The 18640-nt window shown below is 45.0% G+C and overlaps 1 protein-coding gene across 8 annotated transcripts in view; it reads left to right on the forward strand.

The window, feature by feature from the left end:
- The first annotated feature begins 2164 nt into the window (after positions 1–2164).
- nexn (nexilin (F actin binding protein)) overlaps positions 2165–18640 on the forward strand; it is a 98536-nt gene continuing 82060 nt past the window's right edge. For 5 of the 8 annotated variants that reach the window (XM_059648131.1, XM_059648130.1, XM_059648134.1 and 2 more), the window contains exon 1: positions 2166–2511. The gene's annotated coding sequence lies outside the window, so the exon portion shown is untranslated. Of the gene's footprint in view, positions 2512–18640 lie in introns of all 8 variants that reach the window. The other 3 variants (XM_059648135.1, XM_059648136.1, XM_048538605.2) reach the window with 2 other exon arrangements.

An 18640-nucleotide genomic window follows, 5' to 3' on the forward strand; every position in this document is an offset into this window, starting at 1 on the left:
TCCCCCTCGTTCTCACACACCACCCTACCAACCTCCGGATACAACGCATTATCCTCCGACACTTCCGCCATTTACAATCCGACCCCACCACCCAAGACATTTTTCCATCCCCACCCATGTCTGCTTTCCGGAGAGACCACTCTCTCCGTGACTCCCTTGTTCGCTCCACACTGCCCTCCAACCCCACCACACCCGGCACCTTCCCCTGCAACCGCAGGAAATGCTACACTTGTCCCCACACCTCCTCCCTCACCCCCATCCCAGGCCCCAAGATGACATTCCACATTAAGCAGAGGTTCACCTGCACATCTGCCAATGTGGTATACTGCATCCACTGTACCCGGTGCGGCTTTCTCTACATTGGGGAAACCAAGCGGAGGCTTGGGGACCGCTTTGCAGAACACCTCCGCTCAGTTCGCAACAAACAACTGCACCTCCCAGTCGCAAACCATTTCCACTCCCCCTCCCATTCTCTTGATGACATGTCCATCATGGGCCTCCTGCACTGCCACAATGATGCCACCCGAAGGTTGCAGGAACAGCAACTCATATTCCGCCTGGGAACCCTGCAGCCATATGGTATCAATGTGGACTTCACCAGTTTCAAAATCTCCCCTTCCCCCACTGCATCCCTAAACCAGCCCAGTTCATCCCCTCCCCCCACTGCACCACACAACCAGCCCAGCTCTTCCCCCCCACCCACTGCATCCCAAAACCAGTCCAACCTGTCTCTGCCTCCCTAACCGGTTCTTCCTCTCACCCATCCCTTCCTCCCACCCCAAGCCGCACCCCCAGCTACCTACTAACCTCATCCCACCTCCTTGACCTGTCCGTCTTCCCTGGACTGACCTATCCCCTCCCTACCTCCCCACCTACACCCTCTCCACCTATCTTCTTTACTCTCCATCTTCGGTCCGCCTCCCCCTCTTTCCCTATTTATTCCAGTTCCCTCCCCCCATCCCCCTCTCTGATGAAGGGTCTAGGCCCGAAACGTCAGCTTTTGTGCTCCTGAGATGCTGCTTGGCCTGCTGTGTTCATCCAGCCTCACATTTTATTATCTTGGAATCTCCAGCATCTGCAGTTCCCATTATCTCTAATGTCCTGGGGGCCTGGGTTTGAATCCTGCCATGGCAGCTGGTGGAATTTGAATTCAGTTGAAAAAAAAAATCTGGAATTAAGAGCCTAATGGTGATCACAAATCCATTGTTGAGTGTTGTAAAAACCTATCTGGTTCATTAATGCCAATTTATGGAAGGAAACTGTCTCTGAGCCAGATGCTCCTGATTAGAGTTACACCCAAAATACTAGACAGTCAGATGGACAAACAGGTTGTGTCAACCTGGAAACGCTGCCATCACACACCGCGGACAGTCGGTGAGAGCAAGAGTGCTTCCTGGTGATTGATGACGAGTCATAGAATCACACAGTCATACACAGTGCGTAGGTAGCACAGATACAGGCCCTCCGGTCCAACCAGTCCATGCCAACCATAATCCCAAACCAAACCAGTCCTACCTGTCCGCTCTTGGCCCATATCCTTCCAAAACTTTCCTATCCAAGTACTTTTCCAAATGTCTTTTAAAAATTATAGTTGTGCCCACATCCACCACTTCCTCAGGTGAACCACCTTCTGACTAAAAATGTTTGCCCCTCGTGTGTTTGTAAAATCTGTCTCCTCTCACCTTAAAAATGTTACCCCAGTCTTGAAACCCCCCTCCCAGGGAGAAAACACCTACCATTACCTCTATCTATAACCCGATTTATTTTATCAATTTTTATCAGGTCACCTTTCGACCTCTTGCACTCCAATGAAAAAAGTCCCAGTTTATCCAGCCGTTTCTTTATAACTCAAACCCTCCACAGCTGGCAACATCCTGGCAAACCTCTTCTGAACCCTCTCCAGCTTAGTAATTTCCTTCCTACAACTATTACTGAAGATGGGTGGCTTAGCCCGAGGGTCACCACACCTCAGGGGAGGGGAGAGGTCCAGGAGGCAGGAGGTTCATGGTGACCTCACTACAACAGTGACTACAGTCCAGAAATCTTGAATTTATTGTAAGGTTGCTCCGTAAGACACCACACAAATGCAGTTTCTTTGCAATGGTGAGTTTGAATGGGGAGGGTGGTGTGAGTTCATTGGATTTTCTGAATTCTCCTCCCCTGAGCAGTCATCTGAGCAGGGTTTGGTGGCACCGTTGCAGGGAGGGGATGGTAGGAATTTGAGTAAGTGAGGAACCATGTGCTAGCAAATATATTCCAAGCGACAGCTGGAGGAACCATGCCCCGGATCGCCTGGAATGCGGTAGACGGTGAGCGAACGGGACTTTTATGGAAACTTGCTACGGGGGAGACGTAATTTTACCCAAACGACATTGAGTCTGGTCAAGTGGTGGACCCAGGCCGGTACAGGCAGCAGCTCCGCTCCCCTTTTACTCTGAAGACTTCCGCGGATTAACCAGCTCGCCCCGAAGACCCATTCCTGATTTATTCCAAACTCATCCCCGGAGGAAGGTAAATTCATTTTCAAACCAGGGGCAGGGCAGAGGGGGAAGCTGGCGATTTAGAATGCTGACAGCTTTGTTTCTGTACGAGAGGTGATGGAATAAGAACTAAAAGCCTATTCACGCGTCTGTGTGTGAGCTGGGGTCTGGTTAGAGACTGTAGGTGAGTGAGGAGAGAAAGCGCCTTGGGTTCTGTCTAGGGGACCCCTCCGCGGTCCTTCAGGGTAGGAAGGGAGAGAGCAACCCCGCAGCCCCGTGGCTGCACACAGACAGAGAGGGACACACTCAGACACACTCGCTCACGAGAGACAAACTCACAGCCACTCTCTTTCCGTGTATAAACACAGTCACACACTCACAGACACATTGACAGACACACTCACTCACAGACACACTCTCACAGATTGACACACTCAAAGACACACAGACCCACTCAGACACACAGACGCTCACTCACAGAGTCACACTGACACACACAGACACACAGAGACACACACTCAGACACACACAGACTGAGACACATACACAGAGACACTCTCATAGACACACGGAGACACTCACTCACGGAGACATACTGACACACAGACTGAGACACACACAAACACAGTGACACACACACACACACACACAGACTGAGACATGCACAGAGACACTCAGACACACGGAGACGCTCACTCATAGACACACAGAGACACAGAATGAGACACACTCAGACACACACTTAGACACACTCACAGGCGCGCACGCAGTCAGAGAGATACTCTCAGACACTCTCGTGTATACACAGACACACTCCAGTCAGAGACACATACGCAAACACTCAGAGACAGGCGCACGCAAAAATAGATACACTCATACTCAGAGACACAACTTCCAACACATACATACAGTCAGGAACACACAGACGCTAGGCACACTGATACCACTCGGAAACTCAGACACAGGCATGCAGACTTTATTTAAAGATTCCCATCTCTCGCCAGCAGCACCACACCTCCCCCCACCCCGACCTGGTGTGTGGTACTTTGGGAGTTGTTGGAGTCCGGTCCTAGTTTTCACCTCATTCCCATGAGTTGTTTTGAACGGAATTCGGTGAGATCCAGGGTTGGAGATTGCTGCCCGCTCTGTACCATGTTTCGTCTGTGACCTCGACCCAGCTCCCAGCCTTTCCCCTGCCACTGATTGACAGTTCTACAACTGTCCGCCAAACCTCATGGAACGGCTTCGTTTCTTGTGCAGTCTTTCTCTGACCGAGTCTACTAACCTCGAATTGATTCGCTCAATTTGTGCTGTGCAAAATAGTTTTTAAAAAAATGTGTATTTACATAGCACCTTTCATGTCCCAAAGAGCGTTAGGGTCAAAGAAGTTTTTTTATTTTGAGCTATATTCTCTGTTATAATGTGGCAGCTCCTATTGACTAAAACATGTCATCATGACCTGATCATCTGTTTTTACTTTGGTGATTCTTGTTAAGGGATATAGGTTAGCTAGGGCAGCCCACAGAACCTCCCCTCCCAACAACCCCATGCCCTATTCTCCTTTGAGACGGTGCTGTGGGCAAGGTCGGACTTTTGGTTGAACATTGTATTTCACAGCGAGCACCTCCAACAATGTTGTAGCCCCTCAGTGTGCCTTGCGACTGGGTGATGTGCCTAGATGCAGGATATTGGAAACTCATTTAAGCATCAAGTGGAGACAATAACATACAATCCAAATGCACGATGGTTCTGTTTTAATGTCTTTCTACAATACCAGAGCTTTTTTTTTTGGCTGGCTGGCTTCTGAATATGTTTGGAAGCAATCAGAATTACAATTAAATTTTGTGGTCACGTGCTCAAATAAATTCAGTGAAAAGTGTAGAAGTCACCGTTTACGGTGCCATCTTATGTAAAGATTCCTAGGTACAGCTTCGTTAGCTACAGTCCTTAGGAAAACTGAGAAGGCTAAAAGTCCAGCGTTGCAGGTTTTCAGAATAAATTGCAAAAAGGAGGGAAGAAAATGTTCAGAACAGCAGTCTTCCGATTCCGTCCTTGCTGGTACATAGCCTCCCATCAGCACCCGGCCTTGACTTCTCGGCCAGGTGGGGCTTCACCTCAGGGTTCAAGAGGCCAAGGAGCAAAAGGAGCAGAAGAAATAAACGCAATAACTATCATGAGAGAGAAAGTGCTAGAGAGGCTAATGGGGCTAAAGTTTGGCGAGTCCCCTGGACCTGATGGCAAGTATTCTATGATACTAAATAAACAGAGATAGTGGATACACAGGTAGTAATCTTCCGGAATTCCATAGATTCTGGAAGAGTCCCAGATGACTGGAAAGTTGCCAATGTAACACCTTTATTTAAAAAGGGAAGAACACAAAAAGCAGGTAACTATGGGTCACTTAGCTGTTTTGTAAACGTTAAGAGTCTATTATAAAGGATGTAAATAGCAGAGCATTTAGAAATACATAACATTATGAAGTCTCACTGAGTCAGCATGGCTTCATGCAGGGAAAATCATGCCTGACATTTACTAGAATTCTTTGAGGAGGTAACTAGCAGGATAGATAAAGGGGAAGGAGTAAATGTAATATGTAATATATTTGGATATTCAGAAGGTGTTTGATAAAGTATTGCATGTTAGCGATTGAAGAGCCATTGTGTTCAAAGTGGTATAATAGCAAGGACTGGTTATCTAAAGGAAGAAAGAAAGTTAAGGTAAGGGAGGCATTTTCAGTGTGGCAACCTGGAGTAGGGGTCCACAGGGGTCAGAGCTGGGTCATAAATATATACAATATGCATTAATGACTTGGATGAGGTAAGTGATTGTACTGTTGCTTTTTTGGTGATTACAAAAATGAGTGGAATGCAAGTGATGGGGCTGACATAGTGATGGGCAAAATCTTGGCAGGTGGGAAAAATATGAACTTAGGCACTTTAGCCAGAAGAATAGAGGAGCTGAATATTGTTTAAATGGAGAAAGGCTGCAGAAAGCTACAGAAAAAAGGGGTTTGAGAGTGTTCATGCATGAATCACAGTAAGCTAATATTCAGGTCCAGTATGTAATAGGGAAGGGAAAGTAATTGGAATGTTGGCCTTTACTTCCAAAGGAATGGAATATGAAAGTGCAGAGGTTTTGCTGAAATTAGTCAGATAGGAGGTGGAATACTGTCTTGGGCCCTTTATCTAAGGAAAATTATCTTAACATTGCAGGCAGTCCATAGAAGGTTCACTTGGCTGATACAAGGTATGGAGGGACTGTCTTAATTAAAAAGGTTAAGTGTGTTGGGCCTGTACTTATTGGAGTGCAGAAAAATGTAAGGCAAACTAATTGAAACATAAAACATTCTTAGGAGACTTGACAGGCTAGATGCAGAATTGTTCTTTCCTCTTGTTGGGGAGCTTAGGGCCCGATGGCATAATAAAGCATTGCCCATTTAAGGCAGAGATGAGAAGGAATTTCTTCTCTGAGAGACCAGTGAATCTGTGGAATTCTTCACCACAGAGATGTCAAAGCTGGGTCATTAAGCATATTCAAGGCTGAGATAGACAGATTTTTAATCAGTAAGGGAATCAAGGCTTAAGGGGAAAAGGCAGGAAAGTGGAATTGAGGATTATCAGATTGGCCATGATCTTATTGAGTGGTGGAGCAGACTCGATGGGCTGAATAGCCTACTTTTCCTCTGACCTACAATGGACCTGGGAGATGAGACTTGGTTGAAAATATTTGATCTTTTTCTTTAATTTAAAGTACACCTGGGCTAAGGCATTTGAGAAGGTAGTTGATCAGATCTCACTGTGTTCTTTAATTGAAGCTGTGCCATGTACAGCAATATGTATACATCACATTTTGATGTATTAAACTGTTCTAACAACAACTTGGATTTGTTTGGCACTTGTTAATATGAAAATAAAAATCTGGCGTGGAGGGCAAGTCCAGCTGGTCCATTCAGCTTGGCCCTGTTGCTAGGCTATTGCAGCTAAACTCTTTTTATTTATTGTTCCTCACATGTCTGCTCCACCTTCACACCATCTCTCAGGTTCCAGCTCGTAACCAAATACAATGGGAAAAGCCAGGTGAGTTAAAGAGCATACATTACTCTTCAACCTCCTCAGGCAGTCCTGCGGTTGAAACATTATCTTTAACATGGTGGAGGCGGGGGATAACCCAAGCGACTACACAGGGACATTATCAAAGATAATTTCACCAATTCCACAAAGGGCTATGTTGGTGTCGATGACTAGGTGCTTGGTATAAACTGTAGCAAATGGGGAGAGAGAGCTTGGATGGTGGAGATTTTTATGGTGAGAATTCTATAGCTTTTGACCTGGATGGCACAGGTAGCAATGATGGGCTGAAGGATACTGAAGATGTGCAAGAGGCTAGATTTGGAGAAATGTTAAGTTTTCTGGGAGGGTTGCAGATCTGGAAGAGGTTACAGAATCAAAGAAAGGCCACAAAGTGATTCAAACATTAAGATAAGAATTTTAAAACTGGTGTCTGCACCAGACTGGAAGCACAGGGATATGGGAGAATAAGACCTGGCTTAGTGAGAGTTTAGATTGACTCAGGTCTACAGAGGGTGAACATGAGAGCCCAATTCGGGCTGCATTGGACTGGAGGGGTAGAGAAGGGTTTCAGATGAGGCAGAGATGAGAGAATGTAAGGAGGAATGGGTGCTTAGCAGTAGTGTGAAATCTTGGGAAGTGTGGATAAAATCATGGCAATTGATGGGAGATGCCCGAGGAAAATTTCTGTGATAATCTCTGTGATATAAATAGATGCTCCAAATATTTTATTACTAGACCAGTATTGATATCCCTCAGTGCATAGAAATGTAGAAATAATTGAGATGCTATTACATTTAAAACACGGTATAGTACGAGTACAGTTATTTGAAGTTCTTTGAAGAGTGCAGAAGGGCATGCCAGGAGCAGCACCAGGCATTCGTGAAAATAAGGTGTCAACCTGGTGAAGCTACAACACAGGACTACGTTCGTACCAAACCGCATAAGCAGCAAGTGATGGATATACCTAAGCAATCCCACAACCAATGGATCAGATCTAAGCACTGCAGTCCTGCCACATCCAGCCATAGGATGATGGCAGACAATTAAATAAGTCACTGGAGGAGGAGGAGGAGGCTGCACAAATATCCCCATCCTCAATGATGGAAGAGCTCAGCACATCAGTGCAAAAAGTAATACTGTTGCATTTGCAGCAACCTTCAGCCAGAAGTGCTGAGTGGATGATCCATTTCAGCCTCCCCCAGTGGTCCCCAGCATTACAGTCTTCAGCCAATTCGATTCACTCCACGTGATATCAAGAAATGGTTGGAGACACTGAATACTGCAAAGTCCATGGACCTTCACAATATTCCGGCAATAGGACTGAAGACTTGTGCTCCAGAACTTGCCTGTCCCCGAGCCAGGCTGTTCCAGTACAGTTACAACACTGGTATCTGCCCAACAATGTGGAAAATTTCCCAAGTATGTCCTGTACACAAAAAGCAGGACAAATCCAACCCAGTCAATTACTTCCCCAATCAGTCTTCTCTCGATCATCAGTAAAATGATGGAAGGGGGCATAAGTAATGTTATCAAGTAGCACCTGCTCAGTAATAATTTGCTGACTGATGCCTCAATTGGGTTCTACCAGGGCCACTCAGCTCTTGATGTTGTTACAGCCTTGGTTCAAAACATGGCCAAACCACTGAATTCCAGAGGTGAAGGTTAGAATGACAGCCCTTGACATCGAGGGTGTATTTGACCGAGTGGGGCATCAATGAGTCATGGACTCATAGAGTCCTTGAACATGGAGACAGACCCTTCACCCCAAATGGGGCCATGCTGACCAAAATAGCCATCTACACTAACCCCATTTCCCTGCACCTGGCCCATATTCTTCTAAACCTTTCCTATCCGTGTATTCATCCAAACGCATTTTAAATGTAATGTACCTACCTCAACCACTTCTGCTGGAAGATCATTCCATACGCGTACCACCCTTTGTATAAAAATGTTGCCCGTCATGTTCCCATGTATTCTTCCCTGTTTTACATTAAACTGATGCTCTCGAGTGATTCCCAACCCTGGGAAAAAGACTGAGTGCATTCACCCCATCTATGTCTCTCATGATCTTATACACTTCTATAAGATCCCCCCTCAGTCTCTTAAACTCTAAAGAAGTTCTAGCTTGTCCAACCTCTCCCTATAACTCAGTCCCTTGAGTCTTGGCAACATTCTTGTAAATGTCTTCTGCACTCTTTTCAGTTTAATAACATCCTTCCTATAGCAAGGTGACAAAAAATGAACACAAGACACTAAGTGCAGCCTCACCAACGTCCTGTTCAATTGCAACATAACTTCCCAACTTCTATACTCAGTGTCCTGACTGATGAAGGCCAGTGTGCCAAAAGTCATCTTCACTGCCCTGTCTATCTGTGACTCTACTTTCAGAGAAACTGGCTATTGTTCTGTTCCAGATCATCTCTACAGGACTTCCTCAGGCTGGTGTCCTAGGCTCAAACATCTTCAGTTTATTCATCAATGACCTTCTTTCTATCATAAAGTCAGAACTGAGGATGTTTGATAATGATTGTGCAATGCTGAGCACCTTTTGCAACTCCTCAGAAACTGAAGCAGTCTAGGTCCGAATGCAGCAAGACCTGGACAATATCTAGCTGTATGCTGAAATAATATAATATAATATCACAAATGCAAATAAATGACCATCTCCCAATGAGGGAGACTCAAACCATCACCCCTTGACATTCAATAGCTTTACCATTAATAAATCCCCATGATCAACATCCAAGGGGTTATCATCAATCTGAAATTGAACTGGACTAGCCATATAAGTACTGTGTCTACAGAGCAAATGAGAAGCTAGGAATACTGGTGAGTGATGGAATACTCCCCAGTTGTCTGGATGGGGACAGCTCCAACAACACTCAAGAAGCTTGGTACCATCCAGGACAAAGCAACCGCTTGATTGGCATCGCACCCAAAAGCATCCACTCTCTCCACCACCGACCCTCAGCAGCAGAAGTGTGTAATAGCTACAAGATACACTGAGGAAATTTACCAAAGATCCTCAGACAGCACCTTCCAAACCCACAACCACTTCCATCTAGAAGGACAAGGGCAGCAAAAACATGGTAGAACCACCCACGTTCAAATTCCCCTCCAAGCCACTCACCATCCTGACTTGCAAATATATTCCTGCTTCTTCACTGCTGCGAGGTCAAAATCCTGGCATTCCCTCCATAATACCATTGTGGGTCAACCAAAAGCAGGTGGACTTCAGCGATTCAAGAAGGCATCTCACCACCTCCTTCTCAAGGGCAGCTCGGGACGGGCAAGAAATGCTAGCCCAGCCAGTGACAAACACATCCCATAAACAAATTTTGAAAAATATTTATAGTGACAAAAGACTTGAAGATGGGAAGACCATTGTAGGGATTGTGGAAAGAAGTAAAAGGGTATTTGTAATTGGGTGTGCCAGAGAAAAGTTTCACAATCCTTGACAGCAAATTCTCAAGAACATTATTGTTACTGTGCATGCATCACCTACACATTAACTATTAGTAGACGATGAGTATGAAGCTTAGCTGCCCCAATAAACTGGTTTGTTTAAACCTTCTATGATGCATAACACCACCTTTGTCTGGACCAGGCCATTCATTTATATAGTCTGCTACCCAAAGTAAGTTTTGTAGCAAAGCAGTGCTTTTCACAATTCCTTTGCAGATCTTTCTGAGCTGTTTAACTTTTACATTGAACAGGAGTGCTGTGCATTAAGGAATGTTATCTCTCATCATATACAAGTCAGGCACAGCAACTCTTAAAAGATAACAAGTTTCTTCTTAAAAGATAACAGAGTTCCTCTGATGAAGGGTCTAGGCCTAAAACATCAGCTTTTGTGCTCCTGAGATGCTGCTTGGCCTGCTGTGTTCATCCAGCTCCACACTTTGTTATCTTGGATTCTCCAGCAAATGCAGTCCCCATTATCTCTGATTGCAACTCTTAAAATGTTTGCATTTTGAGGTCCCTCTCTTAAGGCTCCAATTGAAGAAGGGAAGAACTGGCATTCACGTAGCAACTATCACACTCAGTAAAAACAAAATACTGCAGATGCTGGAGATCTGAGACAAAGGCAGAATGTGTGGGAGAATCTCAGCAGGTCTGGCAGCATCTGTGGAGAGAGAGGAACAGAGTTAATGTTTTGAGTCCGGTGACTGGTTTCAGTATCATACTCCTTGAGGTGTGCCAAAGAAGCTGCTTTATAGACAACCCCGGCTATTTTATGCACAGCGCAGTTCTACAAAATGACTAGATAAACAGATTTTGCTGGATTGATTTGAGGTATAAATGTTGACCAAATAACTCTCCATTTATGATTAAAAACCAAAATAACAGCAGATACTGTAAATCAGAAACAAAAACAGAAATAGCTGGAAAAGCTCAGAAGGTCTGGTAGCATCTGTGGAGAGCAATGACAGTTAATGTTTCAGGTTGAGTGACCCTTCCTCAGAACTCAAACTCTCTGTTTGTGATTTTGGTCAAAAGATAAATATTGGACTGGACACCGGGGAGAGTTTTTCCGCTCTTCTTCCAATTGTGTTGTTTGGTCTTCTTCATCCACATGAGACTGCAGATAAATCTTTCATTGTAGTTTTCCAGCCAGTGATAGACCTCAGTCAGTGCTGCACTCCCCTTGCACGATACTGTAGGTGTCAGCCCTGGATTCTGCGTTGCAGACTCTGGACAGGGGCACCACACAGTAAAGGCAACCTTTAATTGATCTATATGAACCTTCTGATTCAAGGTATGACTGTAAGTCTGTGCTCACATTAGCTAATCTCAAGAGGAGGCACACAGACCTGAACTGGACTTTGTGGGGACAAGGGAAGGGATTCCCACTGACTTATGTTGGACAGTGAACCCATTTAATTGTTTATTGAGGATATGATTGCCATGGACTGGGATACCTTGCAAGTCAAGTAACCTGCTGAAACACAATGTCTGGGCTCACAGATAAATAAATGTCACACTGGTTAGCACTGCTGCCTCACAGCGCCGGGGACCTGTGTTTGATTCCACTGTTGAGTGAGTGGCTCTGTGGAGTTTGTACATTGTCCCCGTGTCTGCATGGGTTTCCTCCAGGTGCTCCGGTTTCCTCCCACAGTCCAAAGCTGTGCAGGTTCGGTGAATTGGCCACGCTAAATTGCTCATTTTGTTCAGGGATGTGCAGATTAGTTGGGCTATAGGGGGTTGGGCCTGGGTAGATTGCTCCAAGGGTCGGTGTGGACATGTTGGGCTGAAGGGCCTGTTTCAACACTGTAGGGATTATATGAAAAAGCACTGGGAATGTTTGGGTCTGTGTGTGGGTAGCTCTGGGAACTGCTTGTCGAACCAAAAAATTCCAGAAAGGTGGGGGTGGATTTGATACATTTTTTTATTCATTCGCAGAATGTGGGCACCACTGGCTAGGCCAGCATTTATTGCCCATTCCCAAACTGCTCACAGGACTGTTAAGACTCAACCACATTGCTGTGGGTCTGGAGTCACATGTAGGCCAGACAAGGTAAGGATGGCAGTTTCCTTCCCTGAAGGACATCACTGAACCAGGTGGGTTTCCTACAGGTGACAATCGTTTCATAGACTCCCAATCCCAGATTTTTAATCAAATTCAAACTCCACCATCTTCTGTGGAGATTCAAACCCAGGTCCCCAGAGCATTATAAGAATTTCTGGCTTGATAATTTAGCGATAATACCACCAGGCCATCACCTCCTAATGACTCATTGCTAAGTAATGGACCTTTCGCCAAAATATTGAATGTTTCAGCTAAATTTTAATTTGATGAGTCTGAAAAAGAGACTCCAACAACTGTTTTTAATTCATTGATGGACTATGGGTATTGTTGGCTCAGCATTTATTGCCTTTCCCTAACTGTACAGGGAACAGTTGAGAGTCAGCGTTTATTACCCATCCCTAATTGCCCACTTTGCTTTGGGTCTGGAGTCACATGTCGGCCAGACCAGGTAAGGATGGTTCTGGAGAAGGCTCACTGAACTTAAAATGTCAATTCTGTTTCTCTTTCCATGGATATTGCTCAATCTGCTGAGTTTCTCTGTTTTTGTTGGTTTCAGATCTCTAGCATCGCTGTTCTTTGTTTTATTATAAGGATGGTAAATTTCCTTCCCTAAAGGATATTTGTGGACCAGGTGTTTTTAATAATAATTAACAATAGTTACATGGTTATCATTAGACCAGCTTTTAATTGAATTCCAGTTATACCATTTGGGTTCAAATCCATGTTTCTAGCACATTAGAATAAATGCAGCCTCCAATGAAGTGCGGTTGTGTTTTCCCATCTGGTATTTAAACTCTGGGTCCGTTGGAGTCGATTACCTCATTTCCGGTATTTCTTCGCAGTGGTGTGTACATACATGAGGGTCTAATTCTGTGTGTTTATTGATGGCCTTCTTAGTGGAGAATGAAGCCTCTACAAATTCCCGTGTTTGTCTCGATTTGGCCTGACCGAGGATTTTAATATTGTCCCATTTGAACTGGTGGTTCTCCTTATCCGTGTGAATGGAGACATGAGAGTATTGGTCATGTCTTTTTGTTGCTAGCTGGTGTTCATGTATTCTTGCGGCCAGTTTCCTTCCTGTCTGTCCAATGTAATACTTGTCGTAGTCCTTGCATGGAATCTTATATGTCATGTTGGTTCTGTCCAAAGTGGGTATGGGGTCTTTGGTTTGAGTCAGCAGTTGACGTAGGTTTGTGTGCCACTCTGATGCCCAGTGGTCGTAGGAGTCTTGTGTCAGCTCGGATATGTTCTTGATGCACGGTAACGTCACTAGTGTGTAATGGGGTGTACTGTATCTTCCTGTCATTGTTCGTGTGTTAGGCATTGTCAGATCCAGCTGTTCGGGTATCCGCTGCCCTTAAATACTTGGTAGAGGTATTCTCCTTTGTTTTGGTGTAGTTCTGGGTTGCTGCAATGTTGTTTTTGCTCACTTAAACTTCATTTGAGGATGTTGGAGTGGTTACTGTTGAAATTCAGGACTTGATCCATGTGTGTGGTGGCCCTTCTGTGTACCTTTGTCAGAAATTCCCCATAGGCCCTGCATTGCATCGTGACATCCTGGAATGAGAGATGTCCATTCTTCTTCCCTGGTGAATCTGATGCCGGTCATTGTGTTGTTTATTAGTTGGTGCGTCTCCTCTAGTTTAGTCCTTTTGACTTTGATGAAAGCGTCGTCCACGTATCGGATCCATAGTTTGGTTTGGAATTGCAGAAGGGCTGTGCTTTCTAGTCTCTGCGTCACTGTTTCTGCTATTAGTCTGGAGATAGGTGACCGCCATGGGTACCCCATTGATTTGTTCATAGATTTGGGCCATTAAAGGTAAGGTGGGTCACAAGGCATAGGTCCAGTAGTTTCAGCATGTCGTCAGTGATGAACGCACTGTGAAAACACAACAACGCTTCACTGGAGGCTGAACTGATGAAGTTACCCAGCAGGGTAATGAAATGTCTGTGAACTAATGAACCAGCTCGGTGAGCGAACCAACCACAGCATCCACAACCCGAGCTACAAATCTACTCAACAACCTTAGACATTCGAATAAAGGCAAAACACATGGATGCTGGGAAATCTGAAACAAACACATTGCTCTTTGGTGAGTCTGTGTGTTGGAATATTGGAGAAGCTCAACAGGTCTGGCAGCATCAGTGGAGAGAAAACAAAATTAATGTTTCCAACCCAGGGTGACTCAAAACTGAAATGAAGGATAGCCGTACCAGATTCAAAACATTAGCTCTGCTTCTCTCTCCACAAAAGCTGCAAGACCAACAGAGAGCTTTCAGCATTTTTTGTGTTTGTCTCCAAAACATTAGCCTGGGGTTCTGGGGTACTGGTTCAATGACATTACCACTATATCACCAGCTCCCATTTAACAACTTAGCAAAAGGTCCATTACTTTGTGATGAGCCATGACGAAGTGATGGCCTAGCGGTATTATCACCAAACTATCAAGCCAGAAATCCTTGTCATGCTGTGGGGACTCAGGCTTGAATCCTGCCATGGAAGATGGTGGAATTTGAATTAGATTAAAAATCTGGAATTAGCAGTGAAACCATTGTTACTTGTAAGGAAAACCCATCTGGTACACTAATGTCCTTTTACAATGATCTAGTCCCTCCAATTTAATAAAACATCCCAAAGTGCTTCTCAGGAGCATAATCAGACAGCATTTATTACTGGGAGACAGCAGGATGGTTGCACAAATTTCTTCACCGAAGAGATAGGTTTTGAGGAGCGCCTGAAAGAAAGAAGGTAGAAGACTAGTGAGATTATGCGAGATAATTCCAGATCCAAGGGCCGAAGCAGCTCAAAGTATGGCCAGCAATGGAAAGGATTGGAAAATTGGGGACATTCAGAATCGGAGCAACGCAAAATTCTCCGTGCCTTGTAGGGCTGGAGGAGGTTACAAATACCAGGAGGGTTGAGCCAATAGAGGAACATTAACGAGGGGATAAGAATTTTAATGTTAAAACATAGTAGGACAGGGAGTCATAATGTGAAACAAATGTTACGTTCCTGAAAACAAACGTTTGTAAATAATCTGCTGACGTCTTATGACTTTGTTGCTCATTTAAGTGGACTCATGTCATGAGAGAAATGAATAGTGGCAATGTCAGCCTCCAATCTGTACCAGGGTCAACATTCCTATCAGATAGCTGTCACTGCCCTTCTACATCAGCTTTCCAAAATAGTCTGTGCGCCTGAATATCATTCCATTAGACATGATCAGTTAACTGACATGTCAGGAAATCTTGACTTTCAGCTGTGCACGTTACTCTGATCTTTCATTGACATGATGCCTGTAACCATTTTAAATTGAGTTCATATTCCGATTTAAGGTACATCTAAAGGGAACGTCAGCCTGCACTGGTAATAGTGTACTTCAGGTAGATTTCTCTAAAAACCGAAAGAACTGCGGAGGATGTAAATCAGGAACAAAAACAGAAGTTGCTGGAAAAGCTCAGTAAGGTCTGGCAGCATCTGTGAAGAAAAAAAATCAGAGTTAATGTTTCTGGTCTGGTGACCCTTCCTCAGTTTTTCGAACAAGGCACTCAAAATGTCAAGGGAATTAGACCTTATGTATAAAGGACAGTGTTTTCCAGTGAGGACGTCCATGATGTTCCTGGGAGTCTGGACTGAATGGATCCTTTAACATTCCTTTGGGGAAAGAATTCCAAATTTTCACACCTCTGTGGGAAGTCTTTCCAGAAATCACATCAAATGACCTGTGTTTAATATTTGAAGGTGACACTTCATTGTCCTACTCATCCTTCTACCAGAGGCTATTAATGTTTTTCCATTTGTCCTGTCGTAAACACCTTGGTTAGATCTTGCAAACTCAAGGGAATATATAATGAAAATAATGATTAACAGGACATGATGTGTGTGACTCGATCGATCTCATTCCATAAGTCACACCTGAAATATCACACTCACTAAAATTGTAAAACTACATTTGAAACATAAACAGAAGAAAGATTAATTCATTTCCTGCTGGTTCCCTGATTTCTGAAAAGCCGCACCCCTGCCTCATCTGGGTGGATAGAAGCCAGAAATTTATACCCTGCCAGGAACCTTGATCAGTAATTTGCCTCCAGGAGACCTGAAAATGTGCTTTGTAGATCACAATCTCTTGTGCAGAGCTTTAGCGAGACAGGCTGGTCGAACTGTTCTGGGTGCCCCAGTGCATGAAGCAGGAAAGCTAATAGAATGTTATGGTTAATTGCAAGCGTATGGAGATTATGCTTCAGATGTACAGGCGATTGGTGAGACTGCATTCTGGAGTACTATTTACAGTACTTGTCACCGTATGTACCGAAGGATGTCAGTGCATTAGAAGCATTGGGGAAGGCGATGGCCTAGTGGTATTATCACTGGACTGTTAATCCAGAGACCCAGGTAACATTCTGAGGAGCCAGGGTCAGATCCCGCCACAGCAGATGGTGGAATTTGAATTCAATAAAATATCTGGAATTGAAAATCCAATGATGACCATGAATCCGTTTTCGATTAACAGAAAAATCCATCTGGTCCACTCATGTCCTTTAGGGAAGGAAACTGCCAACCTTACCTCGTCTGGCCTACATGTGACTCCAGACCCACAGCAATTAGGATTGACTCTTAACTCTCCTGAGCCATAAATGTTGCCTAGCCAGTGACACCCTCAGTGATAATGTGAACTGCAGATATTCTATTATCTATTCTATTAATATTCTATTATCTAGAATCCAAGATAATAAAATGTGAGGCTGGATGAACACAGCAGGCCCAGCAGCATCTCAGGAGCACAAAAGCTGACGTTTCAGGCCTAGACCCTTCATCAGAGAGGGGGATGGGGTGAGGGCTCTGGAATAAATAGGGAGAGAGGGGGAGGCGGACCGAAGATGGAGAGAAAAGAAGATAGGTAGAGAGGAGAGTATGGGTGGGGAGGTAGGGAGGGGATAGGTCAGTCCAGGGAAGACGGACAGGTCAAGGAGGTGGGATGAGGTTAGCAGGTAGGAGATGGAGGTGCGGCTTGAGATGGGAGGAAGGGATGGGTGAGAGGAAGAACAGGTTAGGGAGGCAGAGACAGGCTGGACTGGTTTTGGGATGTAGTGGGTGGAGGGGAAGAGCTTGGCTGGTTGTGTGGTGCATGGGGGGAGGGGACGAACTGGGCTTGTTTTGGGATGCGGTGGGGGAAGGGGAGATTTTGAAGCTGGTGAAGTCCATATTGATACCATTGGGATGCAGGGTTCCCAAGCGGAATATGAGTTGCTGTTCCTGCAACCTTCGGGTGGCATCATTGTGGCACTGCAGGAGGCCCATGATGGACATGTCATCTAAAGAATGGGAGGGGGAGTTAAAATGGTTCGCGACTGGGAGGTGCAGTTGTTTATTGCACACCGAGCAGAGGTGTTCTGCAAAGCGGTCCCCAAGCCTCCGCTAGGTTTCCCCAATGTAGAGGAAGCCACACCGGGTACAGTGGATGCAGTATACCACATTGACAGATGTGCAGGTGAACCTCTGCTTAATATGGAAAGTCATCTTGGGGCCTGGGATAGGGGTGAGGGAGGAGGTGTGGGGGCAAGTGTAACATTTCCTGAGGTTGCAGGGGAAGGTGCCGGGTGTGGTGGGGTTGGAGGGCAGTGTGGAGCGAACAAGGGAGTCGCAGAGAGAGTGGTCTCTCTAGAAAGCAGACAAGGGTGGGGATGGAAAAATGTCTTGGGTGGTGGGGTCGGATTGTAAATGGCGAAAGTGTCGGAGGATGATGCGTTGTATCCGGAGGTTGGTGGGGTGGTGTGTGAGATCGAGGGGGATCCTCTTTGGGCGGTTGTGGCGGGGGCGGGGTGTGAGGGATGTGTTGCAGAACCCTCACCCCATCCCCCTCTCTGATGAAGGGTCTAGGCCCGAAACGTCAGCTTTTGTTCTCCCGAGATGCTGCTGGGCCTGCTGTGTTCATCCAGCCTCACATTTTATTATCTCAGTGACACCCTCATCCTGTTAATGAATAACAGGGGATAAAAAATGTTCAGGGAAGGTTTGCTAGAGAAATACCTGGAATGAGAAGATTATGTTATGAGGAAAGGCTGGGCCTGTATCCTCTGGAGTTTAGAAGAGTCAGAGGCAACTTAATTGAAACGCTATCACATCCTGGGGGAACTTGACCAGGTCATGTCAAAAGGATATTTTCTCTTGTAGAAAAATCTAGAACTAGGGGTCATAATTTTAAAAATAAGGAGGTAACTACTTAAAACAGCAAAGTGTAATTTCTTCTCTGAGGGATATGAATTCTCCCTCTCAAAAGGCATTGGATGCAGAATCTTTAAACATTTTTATGACAGCGGTAGATAGGTTCTTGATGACCAAGTGGATGAAAGATTACTGTGAATTTGCAGGAATATACAGTTGCTAGTATGAATGGTGGAGCAGGCAGAAAGGGTTGAGTGGCTTATTCTTTTTCTTTGTATGTTTGTGAACATTATAGCCAGGCTCCAGCATCAAGACTACCATGAGCAATGCTATAGAAAATCATTTAATGCTAGCCGTGGCAGAAGATGTTGCAGTAACATGGAAGAAATGCAGA

Source organism: Stegostoma tigrinum, chromosome 8, assembly GCF_030684315.1.
Source record: "Stegostoma tigrinum isolate sSteTig4 chromosome 8, sSteTig4.hap1, whole genome shotgun sequence".
Classification (NCBI taxonomy): domain Eukaryota; kingdom Metazoa; phylum Chordata; class Chondrichthyes; order Orectolobiformes; family Stegostomatidae; genus Stegostoma; species Stegostoma tigrinum.